General features: G+C 39.6%; 1 pseudogene; it reads right to left on the bottom strand.

Annotated features, from left to right (window-relative positions):
* Positions 1–1993: 1993 nt before the first annotated feature.
* Positions 1994–7203, bottom strand: LOC121298251 (annotated as a pseudogene).
* Positions 7204–12847: the final 5644 nt, after the last annotated feature.

The raw sequence follows: 12847 nt of genomic DNA, 5'->3' as shown, positions 1-12847 counted from the left end.
ACAGGACTTGAAATTCGAAGCCCTGCTGCACCCAGGCTTGGGTTTCAAAACATGGTTTAGGTATATTTTTAAATGCTCAGGTGCCCAGGAGTAGTAATGAACAGAATAGCCATTGCTTGGAGTGCAGTAGGAGGCAACAACAATCGCATTCGCAGAGGTTTGTTGTTGGTTTGTTTATGGTTAGAACTGACTTAACTGCAATGGTGTGAATGCTTATGAAATACGGGTGTATTTTTTTTAAGCATGTCCAGATTGTGTTCATGTTTAGAAATGGCAATGTTGTGCTTTACTCAATGGGACATTTCTCCTAATGTGTTCCCCACTTTAACATTCGCTTCTATTCACTTAAAGTTTATTTAAAGCTGATGTTGTTTTGGAAGGGAGCGCCGGCATCATGTCGTGATGTTGTGATGCACCCCTTTGGAAAGCAGCTACTGTCCGGTCTTGCTGGCAGTGCCCTGCTTGCACTCTATGGTGTCTGTGATTTCTGAATGGTAACCATTGTGAGTAACTGAAGCCTCCTGCAGAGGGAGGCATAGAGCTGTGCTGTAAGTTGACCATGTTGGAGGAATTGAGTAGTTTCAAATCTGAAATATTAATTAAGTTCAAAGAGACTGAGGACTTACTGTGACATAAAGAAAGTTAATATAGTAGCATCAGTTTATTGAATACAGAAATATTAAAGAACAAAAAATGTATTCATAAGCAGGTGCTATACATCGAAGATAACCAATAACATCAAACTTTTAAAACTCATCTAACTATACTGGTCTACAATTAGCTTGTGTACTTACAAGCTCTTCTTGTGATTAACATGAAGTAATCTAACCTCCCAGTTACTTGTGGAGGGTCATAAAAAGTGACCTTACACAAGTTCTGTAATTCTTGTTTATAACTTGCATGTAATTATATTGCAAGAATTACTTTTCATGTGGAAAATGACAAACACTCCCTCAAGTGGCATAAGAAGGTAATGCATGCCATGGAAAATATAAGGAGCACAGCACAGCATGCGAGTGAATTTGCCCTCACTTGTGAACGAGCATCTCACTTCTTTGGAGGGGCTTGGTTTCTCGAGGTGCAATAAATAAACTGGTTGCCATGACACCCACAAAATTGTCATTCATTTAGCAATAAATAACTTTAGTTTTGAAAAAAAGAGACATTACTGTGTTTTAGAAATGCCAAAATAAAGGAAAGAAATGACATTATCAGTTCAACCGTGTAGTATTTTGGATAGTGTTTAAATCGCTATAAAAGGTTATATACAAAACCTTATAGAAGTGAGCAAGTATAAAATAGGACCTTCTGCCACTTAGTGGTTTAACAGAGGAATGACTGAGAAGGTTATCATGAGCAGAATCCTAATTCCAGTCATTCAATACAGCCCCCAAAGCTAATTGTTGCACAGACTCCAGCTTCTTAGTACAGTGTTGTGTTTTCCAAAGCGACCTCAGACAAAACAGTGTTGCTCTGAAATAGATCTTACCACATCCTCACCACACAGCAGCAGCATCGGCAGAGACCTACAGTTCAAACGACTCCAAACACTGCTTTCAGGCAGGGTCCGCTTGAATTCGCTCTCTTGTTTTCTTTGCTTATTTTAAAACTGACTTTTTAAAAAACAATACTAAAACAATAGTTCCAGTGTTCACAACTAAGTGCAGTCAGTGTGTGAGTGCGTGCAAGTGTGTCAGTGCGAGTGTGTCAGTGTTAGTTCATCAGTGTGAGTGCGTGTCACTGTAAGTGCGTCAGTGTGAATGTGTGTCTGTGTGAGTGTTCGTCAGTGTGTGTGTCAGTGTGTCAGAAGGAGTGTGTGTTAGTGAATGCCTTCAGCCTATTCTAGTTCTAAAATACACTGTAACCGATTAAAGCAAGGAATAAAGTAGGGGATGCACAGATCAATACTTCAACACAGTGCTTGTTAGCTACAAATGAAAGCACACTTTCACACTGTCTAAAATTTAAAGATTTATTTTATTACATGCCTCAGGTGGTTAAACTAACAACAAGAATCCATAACTTTGCTTAAATTTAAATTAAAAAAAGAAAACACAAACTATAATCCCAAGCAACATATTAATCAAGAAAAAAAGTGAAACTGCCTGAAAGTAATCTGCACACTAATAAAAAACAAGCAGCACAGATGCAGAGCTGCAAATGGAAATATTTTGTTAAACAGGACAATCAGTTACTGGACTGGATTGACTGGTAGATCGATCTGTCCCTGTTTAGAAATACTCAGTGAAGGCTGATCACACCCTTTTTACATTCTGGACAGCAACGGTTCAAATACCTATGAAAATAAAAGGGGCTTGTGTAACATGTACTTTTCTATACACACTGCTCCCCGCTTCATCTCACAAACTCAGTGAACTCCCGGTCTGACCATGTGCACAGTAAACATTTCCCTGGGTCAGGACCCCTCATTAACTAACACACAGAAATAGAGAGGCAGCAGTACAGGGCTTGTTTGCTTGTCAGCCTGGCAGCAGTACAGATGCTACATCTTGATCTGCACTTGCGCACAGTCGTACTTCCCACGGACAATTTTGAGCTTGACCCCGGGCAGGTCCTGAGTGCGGTCCCCCTCCACCAGCACCATGTTGAGCTCCTGCAGATTGTGCCCCTCCCCAGGGATGAAGCACACCGACTCCCTGCCGTTGCTGAGCTGCACGCGGGTGCACTTGCGGTTGGCGGAGTTGGGTTTCTTGGGCTTGCGGATCATTGTCTTCAGGACCACACCTTTGAGCTGCGGCTACCGAGACGTGGGGCTTGCTCCAGGAGGCACCGGCTGTGGCTTGCCCTGTCGATGCATCTGATTCAGGGTGGCCATCCCACAGAGCTGCCCCCCAGTGGCTCTGAACAGTGGAGACACCTGCAGCCGCATGCAGCCTCCTGGAGAGAGAGAAAGAGAGAGAGAGAGAGAGAGAGAGACGAGAGAAGTATTTGAGACGAGAGGGAAAAAGGAAAGCAAGAAAAAAAAAGAAAATAAAGAGACAAGAAAAAAAAAATAAAAAAAACAGTAAAGAAGGCGAAATCGGGAGAGGAAGGGAGACAATATTTGTTATAAACTACCCCAGTGGGTAGTGGGAAAAAGACATCACACTTATAAACATACAATCCTACTTCAGTGGGACAGAAACATCACAGACCTGAACCCGCTCAAGCAAGCCATTACATCTCCCTTTGCAAACCTGCAGAAACAATGGAAACGTTTCAATGGAGACCTCGGGTCTAGTTTAGATCATTCAGATCAAATTGTGTGAAAACTGTTTTACTGTAGTGACACCGTTTGTACCAGGGTGCGCTGTAACATTTTTTTTTTTTTTTTTTTTTTTTTTTTTTTTGTTCCTGGGTAGTAAGTGTTATTTCCTAATTGCTTATGCCTCAAAAGTATAGAAAATGGCTATTATTCCCCACAAACTTTTGCTTTTATGACCAGGACAGTGATATTTCAAAATATCACTATTTCCAATGGGAGAACGGGCAAATGTGTGTCTTTTCGTTCACATAAAGTCAGAAAAAAACAACACATGAATCCAAATTAACATGTATTTATACTAAAATAATACAAAAATGACTACAAAAGATATAGAAGTGAGTAGTTTTTAGAGAATTTGTACGATATTTTTCGAGATTTACGATTAAACTTTATAGAAAATGTATAGGAGAACAGTTAGAACATAAGAACATAAGAAAGTTTACAAACGAGAGGAAGCCATTCATCCCACCTTGCACATTTGGTTGTTAGTAGCTTACTGACACAAAAATCTCATCAAGCAGCTTCTGGAATGATCCCAGGGTGTCAGCTTCAACAAAATTACTGTGGGGTTGATTCTACACCCTCACAATTCTCTCTGCTCTGTGCAAAACAGTGCCTCTTGTTTTCTGTTCTGAATGCACCTTTGTCTAATCTCCATTTGTGACCCCTGGTCCTTGTTTCTTTTTTTCAGGCTGAAAAAGTCCCTTGGGTCGATATTGTCATTTTCTTTTAGAATTTTGAATGCTTGAAATTAGGTTGCCACGTAGTCTTCTTTGTTCAATACTGAACAGATTCAATTCTTTTAGCCTGTTTGTATATGACATGCCTTTTAAACCCGGAGTACTTCGAAAATTCGGGACCTTATCCCCACCACCCCCCAGCTTGGTCGCTCTTCTTTGCACTCTTTCTAGAGCAGCAATATCTTTTTTATAGCGAGGTGACCAGAACTGCACACAATATTCAAGATGAGGTCTTACTAGTGCATTGTACAGTTTTAACATTAACATTTTCCCTTGATTTAAATTCAACACTTTTCACAATGTATCCGAGCATCTTGTTTAGCCTTTTTTATAGCTTCTCCACATTGTCTAGATTAAGACATTTATGAGTCAACAACAAATTTTAGGTCTTTTTAATAGATTCCTTCTACCATTTCAGTATCTCCCATATGATATTCATAATGTACTTTTTTATTTACAGTAAAAATAAAGGGTGCAGTACCTTACTCTTTTCTCTATTAATTGTCATTTGCCAGGTTTTTGCCCAGTTCTGAATTTTGTTTAGATCATTTTGAATGACCTTTGCTGCTGCAACAGTGTTGGTTTGCCACTCCTCCTACTTTTGTGTCGTCTGCAGATTTAACAAGTTTGCTTACTATACCAGAATCTAAATCATTAATGTAGATTAGGAATAGCAGAGGACCTAATACTGATCCCTGTGGTACTCCACTGGTTACCACACTCCATTCTGAGGTTTTTCCTCTAATCAGTACTTTCTGTTTTCTACATGTTAACCACTCCCTAATCCATGTACGTTTGTTTCCTTGAATTCCAACTGCCTTCGCTTTTGGAATTAATCTTTTGTGCGGGACTTTGTCAAGAGCTTTCTTGATATATAAATAAACCATTTCATATGCTTTGCAATTATCCATTATTGATGTTGCATCCTCAAAAAAAATCAAGCCAGTTAGTTAGACACGATCTCCCTTTCCTAAAACCATGTTGACTGTCTCCAAGGATACTGTTACCATATAGGTAATTTTCCATTTTGGATCTTATTATAGTTTCCATAAGTTTGCATATAATAGATGTCAAGTTTACTGGTCTGTAGTTACCTGTTTCAGTTTTGTTTCCCTTTTTGTGGATCGGTATTACGTTTGCAATTTTCCAGTCTGTCCGTACAACCCCTGTGTCAAGAGACTGCTGCATGATCTTGGTTAGCGGTTTTGTAAATTACTTCTTTCATTTATTTGAGTACTACTGGGAGGATCTCATCCGGCCCAGGGGATTTGTTTATTTTAAGAGCTCCTAGTCCCTTTAACACTTCTGCCTCAGTTATGCTAAAGTTATTTAAAACTGGATAGGAACTGGATTACATGTGGGTCATGTTGTCAGTATCTTCCTTTGTAAAAACTTGTGAAAAGTAATCATTTAATATATTTGCTATTTTTTTCTCTTCATCTACGATTTTGCCATTTGTATCTCTTAAACATTTAACCTCCTCTTTGAATGTTCTCTTGCTGTTGTAATATTGGAAAAACATTTTGGAATTGGTTTTAGCTCCCTTAGCAATGTTCATTTCTATTTATCTCTTGGCCTTTCTAACTTCCTTTTTTGACTTGCATTTGCAGTTCCATGTACTCTTTCTGTGTACTTTTCTTTTTGGTCCCTTTTTAATGCTCTGTAAAGTGCCTTTTTCGCTGAATATTTTTTTTTATAAATTTTGGCAATTTAGTTTTACATTTAGATTTGTTTACTTTAGGGATATAATTGTTTTGCACCTCTAGTACTAAATTTTTGAAGAACAACCATCCTTTTTCTGTGGGTGTTTTCTCTATTTTACTCCAATCTACTTCTGTTAGTCTCTGTTTCATACCTTCATAGTTTGCTTTTCTAAAATTGTAAACCTTAGCTTTAGTCATTACTTTGGGGGTTTTAAAAAACACTTCAAAATGAGACCAAGTTATGGTCTGAGTTTGCCAGTGGTTCTCTGACCTCTGTTTTAATTATTCTATCTTCGTTATTTGAAAAGACTAAATCAAGGCATGCCTCCCCTCTAGTCGGTGCCTTGACAAATTGTGTTAGGAAGCAGTCATTTGTCATTTCCACCATTTCTATTTCATCCTTTGCGCTACCCACCAGGTTTTCCCATTTTATTTGGGGGAAGTTGAAATCCCCCATTAGTATGGCTTCTCCTTTGCTACACGCATTTCTAATATCATTGTATAACAGATTATTTTGCTCACCGTCTGAATCTGGCGGTCTATAGCATGCTCCTATTATTATGCCCTTTGAATTTTTGTCCGTTATTCTGACCCATATTGATTCGGTTTTATTTTCTTTGTCCAGGTTTAACACCTGGGCTTCAAGACTGTTTCTTAAGTAAAGTGCTACCCCTCCTCCTCTTCTGTCCTGCCTGTCTTTCCTATACAGTGTATACCCACAAATATTATATTCGTCCCCATCATTCTCAGACAACCACGTTTCTGTAACACCTATCACATCATAGTTACCTGTTAGTGCAGTAGCTTCAAGTTCTAGAATTTTGTTTCTGATACTTCTAGTATTTAGATAAATACATTTAATGGTTGTCTTACCTGAGTTGTTGTTTTTGTTTTGATGCGGTCTCCCTTTGTTTTTTTGTTGATTTCTAAATAACAAAGTTCTATTGAGCTGTGTGCAGCTAGTGTGTGTGTGTGTCTACAATAAAAAAGAAACACTGTAATTTGCTTTGTAAAGTACCAGGTTCTTGCTATGAGAATGCTGCTTACAAGTGACAGACAGAAATGCAATATTTACTATAGAAGTTGTTTCGTCTTATTAATGCAACCACCGTCCGGTATATCTGGAGAAACGACGGGGTCTATCACCACATTATCATTTTTTCCAGGTGTATCGCCTGCTCTTCTTAAGCCAATGTTTTGAGAATATACATTAGAAAAATGCAAAAGTGTACCATATTAAGTTATCATGTGTAATTGGAACACAACACCATTTTCTACGCCGATCAGCCCCTTGCAGGTCTGACCTTCCTTCTGCGAGTTTACCTTCGTCGCTATAATATATAATAAAACCTTGAAATAGCACTGTGTCTCATTACCTGGGATAACTCGCCTTTCCGTAGTTGCCTTTGACTTTCACGGCTTCCTCTTTTCTCGAGCAGTAATTCCTGACTTATACAGCCATGTGTTTATTTCAAGGTAATAAACGTCAGCTAAAGTCTTGACTTCCTGTAGGCTGAAGTTCATGGATCACGTGTGGCATTTGTCCTACCGTGCCCCACAAGGTTCAACATTCCATGTGTCGATAAGGATTTACATTCAAGAATGGCGTCTTTCATTATAGTGTCAGTTACAATCTCTAAAATCTACCATGTAAGAATACATTAAAATATAATACAAAAATAAAAGCTAAAACTGACAAGCTGATTTTGTTTTTTAAATAGGAAGATTTATGATTGAGCTTCATTCAACTTTGTCTCTACACACTGAAGGGTAGTGAAGCCTGGATAAAGTGCTGTTTTGTGCTTTTTTTTCTCTCACCCTACAGGAGGGTTAGAATGTTCTTCAGCCCTCAGTAGAACCTCCTAGTTTATCAAATCCACTGAAGGTGCTGCCCTGCTGCTCCAAGTAGGCACTTAACAGGGTTATTTTGGTTTGACGGACATACTGCCTCCCAGCCCAGATTGTACTCTATTCATCTCAGTTGGCACAGATACAGCATATTTAGCTACAGAAGTTGAATTGCACAGCTGTAATTTATATATTACATTCTTGCTGAAAAAAACAACAACAAACAAAAGTCAGCCTTAAAATATATGCTGTTTATTAGGTTTTGTGGATTTTTTGTAAATTATATATTGTTCCAGTTAACCACGTGCACACAACAAGTTTGTAGTAAATCAAGTTTTATAAAGTTCAAACCAGAATACAGTTCCTGTAAATGCACAAAAACGGAAAAAAAAAGGAATGGGAATGGGTCTTACTGGACTTAGGTGAAGGATACAGAACTGCAATAACAATGACCAGACCCAGCTTGCAAGTGTGTGCCATTACCATCTGTTTCAAGATCTGAGATACAAAGATGATCGATGGAGAGGTTTGGGCAAAGTAGGGCAGGATCTTTTTCATTGCTTCTGCACAGCACTGCTGTACAGCAGCCCTGTGTCAAAGCCCTGGTACTTTCTTTGAACAGAAGAAGCACTTGTGCACATATTGGAAGAATGACTGAGGGGTTAAAGGATGCTGCACTAGAAAATGCTTTTTGGGTCAAATGTCTCCATCTAGTTGTAGAATGCACATGTGCTTCATTTGTTCATCATGATGGTCCTGTGCACAGAACACCATTGTATTGTGCATTTTATATATCTATATCTATATCTATATATATATATATATATAGAGATATATATATATATAGACTCTCGTATGACTCATATATCTCTGCACTCTCCTCTTACTTACTCTCTGACCACGTTACGTGAGAGTCTCCGATAGGAGGATTGAAGCATCAACGTTATGCCGTGACGACACTCTGTGTTCCGTTTTCCTGTATGACTGTGCAATGCACTCTCAGAGGCTTCAGAAAACAATCAACCACTAAAGTAATAACATAACTGCTGTAAATAAAACATTGCAGCATACTTCATTGCTCTTAAGTTCACTTTTAAAATGCAGATCAAGTCCATCACTGCTCCTAGTAAGTCTGAATATCAAAGTAACACTTTGATTCAGTTGTTCCATCTCTCAACAGATCTGGAATCAATTTTGTATTTTAGTGCAAGTCAGTTTGCGTTTTGATTATTTTTTTTCAACTACTTCTTAAAAATCTCAAGCATCCTAAACCAAATTTAAAAACAAATAACTGTAAAACAACAGCTCTTACATGTATGCAAGCACCTGTTCTTGTAGCAGCGCACAATCAAGGCTTCAGATAAACTTCACCTATACGATTATTGTGAGAAGTGAAAATGGAAGACTGGAACGTTCTAAATTAGAATGGAAACTTGCTATCCTGAATTCGTGTCGTTCCAAGTGTATTAATGCCACTTTCTCAAAGCCTTGAGTGCAGTGAGTGAAATCAGATATACCTGCTGTGATAAAGGGTCCACTCAGTGAGACACAGAACTGAAGTAGCTGGTGAAAGTCATTTCAAATGAGGAAAAACATATATCTTGGTTAGAAATTCTTGACAAGTTCTTGATAAGGATATGAACCAGAGATATCCATCAAGGCGCTGTTCCAAGGTGAATGCTGGGAATACAGTGAAGAGCAAAGGTAGGGTTAAGATGCTGTTCGCATCCCCTCTCTGTGTGTGACCTGACAGACTGACAGTACCATGACCTTTCTCTCTCTGCATTGAATGAATGGGTGGAGAGCAGGACTGTGCTGCAGCAGTCATGTACAAAGGGAAACTGATACAAATATAGAAATACAGGACACTGCTCCAGATAATCCAGGGTATATTTGTGCAGGCAATCACACCCCCCTCCCCAAAGGATCTCTGAGCAGGTCTGAGTGCAGTAAAAGTAAAAAAAGGGGTCTTTTGAAAAGCTTTTTGCAATGTATTTATTTTTGTTTAACGATGGAGGTTGAATGAAATGTTTGAAACAGTTTGCTCTGTATTAGATATATGCAACTATAGAAAAATACAAACTCCGTAACACTTTGAGGTTCCAATACAAAAAAATAAAAATGATTACAAAAAAAGCTGTTATTGTTAACATCACTATCGGACCACGTTACATATTTTGATAGTACTTGCTAAATTATATAATCTATATGTTATTATATATTGTGTATTAATAACATATTTTATAAGACATCCACTTTGTTATAACAAAATAAGCACCTGGTTATAAAATATGATGTTTTTGCAGATTATAAAAAAAAGCTTAATAGATTTATACTGCAGCCTGAAAGTGTTACACTGTTTACAAACAAGCATGGCTGATCCATTGAGAAATGCAAAACAGAGAAAAAAATTTAAAATAAAATAAAAACAAACATGTAACATGTTTTCCTTTTTTATGCTTTTAATTCAGTCCACTGACCAAAGCAGGACAGTCGTGCGAGTCAGTGTCTATGTGCTGGATGGAGCATCATGTGGACACAAATATTTTTTCCAGTCCTGCTAAATACACTCAGAGAATGGATCAGCGTTCTTATTGCATCCCAGTCCATTCTTCAACCTTTCAGCATGCCCAGCGCCGGCTGTGTCACAATACTGCCATTGTGGATGTGTGTCCACCCATCCCTCTCCTCACAGTCCATCCATCCCTAACTCCTCACAATCCACCCATCCCTAACTCCTCACAGTCCATCCATCCCTATCTCCTCACAGTCCATCCATCCCTAATTCCTCAAAGTCCCCCCATCCCTAACTCCTCACAGTCCATCCATCCCTAACTCCTCACAGTCCATCTATCCCTCAGTCCACCCATCCCTAACTCCTCACAGTCCATCCATCCCTAACTCCTCACAGTCCATCCATCCCTCAGTCCACCCATCCCTAACTCCTCAGTCCATCCATCCCTCAGTCCACCCATCCCTAAATCCTCAAAGTCCATCCATCCCTAAATCCTCACAGTCCATCCATCCAGAAATCCTCACAGTCCATCCATCCATCCATAACTCCTCACAGTCCACCCATCCCTAAATCCTCACAGTCCATCCATCCCTAACTACTCACAGTCCACCCATCCCTAAATCCTCAGTCCATCCATCCCTAAATCCTCATAGTCCATCCATCCCTCAGTTCATCCATCCCTAACTCCTCAAAGTCCACACATCCCTAAATCCTTACAGTCCACCCATCCCTAACTCCTCAGTCCATCCATCCCTAACTCCTCAAAGTCCACCCATCCCTAACTCCTCACAGTCCATCCATCCCTCAGTCCACCCATCCCTAACTCCTCACAGTCCACCCATCCCTAAATCCTCACAGTCCATCCATCCCTCAGTCCACCCATCCCTAACTCCTCACAGTCCACCCATCCCTAAATCCTCACAGTCCATCCATCCCTCACTCCATCCATCCCTAACTCCTCAAAGTCCACCCATCCCTAACTCCTCACAGTCCACCCATCCCTAAATCCTCACAGTCCACCCATCCCTAACTCCTCAAAGTCCACCCATCCCTAACTCCTCAAAGTCCACCCATCCCTAACTGCTCATAGTCCACCCATCTCCACGCTGATCACGTTCAAATCATTGTTTTTCTGGTTTGATCCAATGCATAAGTGCCTTACCTGTGGTCCATTAATCAGTAAAAAAATTAATAAAAATAAAAGTAAAATCAGGGAACAAGAAAGTAAATACATAAACATACACATAGACATGCTTAGTTCATAAGATTTTAAACTTACGGTAAAACTATAAGAAAAAAAACATAAGAATTTACACAAATAGTGGACTGTAAAAAAAAAAAAAAACACAAACTCTCCTTACACTTCTAAAGTTAAACAACAACTCCATTATCAAAAAGGCAAATAGTAGGTATATTGCAACGTTCTCCCAATTACCTCTATTGTCAACACATGTATCTTTTCACAGACACGCAGCATACTGGTCTGCACAATGAAGGCTGCAGCAGAAACGACACGTCACTCGCGTTAATGGAACAGAGGCATGGCCCTGATTATACCGTTTGCTGCTGTAAAGCAGCCTCTGAAATGCCAGACCTGGACTTATTGTGTTCTGGTACGTCAGCCTTTCAGTGCAGGCGGAAACTTCCTGCTGACAGGGGACAATGAGGGCCAGTTCAGCCTTGCTGGTGCAATGCCTGTATTGGTCAACATGGACGTTATTACAGGTCTCCCACTACCTGCTTTAAGATGGTATAATCTTATTGGGGTTTACCTGTGTGCATACACTGCCTTCAAGAATTACAGACTGTAGCCAATTGTGACAGATACGTAGAACAAGGAGACGAGCCGAAATGCAGCTTGATGGCAATGAATGTTCCATCTGACCAAAACAAGTGAAGTTGTGCTGGGCCCTGGAAACACTGAGTCCACTGGACTGCCCGTGCTTAGTCAGTATTGCTTTTCATGGCAGGAATTTGGTTTATCTGGTATTATGCTTCATTCCCTTTGTGGTCAGAGTTAAAACAAACTACACTGACAGCAAGGAGTTACATAAGAGAATAATGCACTTGAAAGAAATGATTCAGTATTTACAGGATGGCAAGCGCTCAGCACAGAGATTATTCCTCGACACTGAATAAAGCATTGAGAAGAACACAAAGATAAAGGGACTCCACTGCCGTTCTTTCACTGCTAAACAAACACGCCCGAGGACAGGCTTCTTCTTAGGACTTTGACAAGGGAAGTTGCCTATCAAAAGATCACAATACTGACTAAACACTTTGTTTCACCGACACTTTTTAAAGTGCTGAGAGATGCCCAATTCCTCAAAGGGAACCCGCATTTTACAGCAAGATTTCCAGAGCAGCTCAAAGCAGGAAACAGCATTACTACGGTGTTAATGAGATGACTCGAACTGATACGCCAAAGGTTCCAATGTTTTTATATAATCCAGGACGCACCTACAGTTGGACTCGTCACATCTTTTCTTCTTAATATCATTTATAATGCAGATGAGTGCTATAGTGACATTTTTATTCATGCGGTTTTCCATAAACAATATAGACAGAGCGTTCTGTTTATTCCTCTCTGTTGCTTTACTGTACTTGAGCCACACTGCCCAGTCATCCTAAATGGGCAGTGAAGTTCAGAAGTTGGGAAGGCTGATTGACAGAGAATCAGAGCCAGTGTGATCGGACCACACTTACAGCCCAATAAGGATTGCTGTTACTTTGAGTCTACCTGGAAATTTCAGCTGTAAAGTTTTTGCTGTAAAGT

The sequence above is a fragment of the Polyodon spathula genome, chromosome 23 (genome assembly GCF_017654505.1).
Source record: "Polyodon spathula isolate WHYD16114869_AA chromosome 23, ASM1765450v1, whole genome shotgun sequence".
In the NCBI taxonomy this organism is placed as follows: Eukaryota; Metazoa; Chordata; class Actinopteri; order Acipenseriformes; family Polyodontidae; genus Polyodon; species Polyodon spathula.
Note: the sequence above shows the minus strand (reverse complement) of the source record. Positions and strands in the feature narration are given on the sequence as shown.